Source organism: Theobroma umbraticum, unplaced genomic scaffold (assembly GCF_002168275.2).
Source record: "Theobroma umbraticum cultivar Fairchild unplaced genomic scaffold, ASM216827v3 scaffold_147.0, whole genome shotgun sequence".
In the NCBI taxonomy this organism is placed as follows: domain Eukaryota; kingdom Viridiplantae; phylum Streptophyta; class Magnoliopsida; order Malvales; family Malvaceae; genus Theobroma; species Theobroma umbraticum.
This window is the reverse complement of record NW_018397259.1, coordinates 6,520,709-6,521,044: the sequence shown is the minus strand read 5'-3', so window position 1 is coordinate 6,521,044 and position 336 is coordinate 6,520,709.

Sequence of the window (336 nt, the reverse complement as noted above, 5' to 3'; positions counted from 1 at the left end):
CATTTTGAAGTCTTCATATCATACTACAATAACAGAACTTGTTTCGATTAAAAAAAGTACAGAATTCCTAAGTTTTGAAAGCCAAAACTCTAGAAATCATCACAGAATTGCTTAGATTTCTAAGTTTTCAGTATCAACGAGCCTATTTTGAGGCTTTCATTCTCTTAACACAAGAAGCTCCTAACCGAGCCATTGATGCCAATTTAAACATCTCATTTCGGACTACAAAAGAACTTAAAGAAACAACCAAAAACATTTACGGAATATAGAGTTCCGGTGACCCAAAATTGGGTTGTCAAAACTGTTGAAACCAGATTTTCAATTAACTTCAAAAAT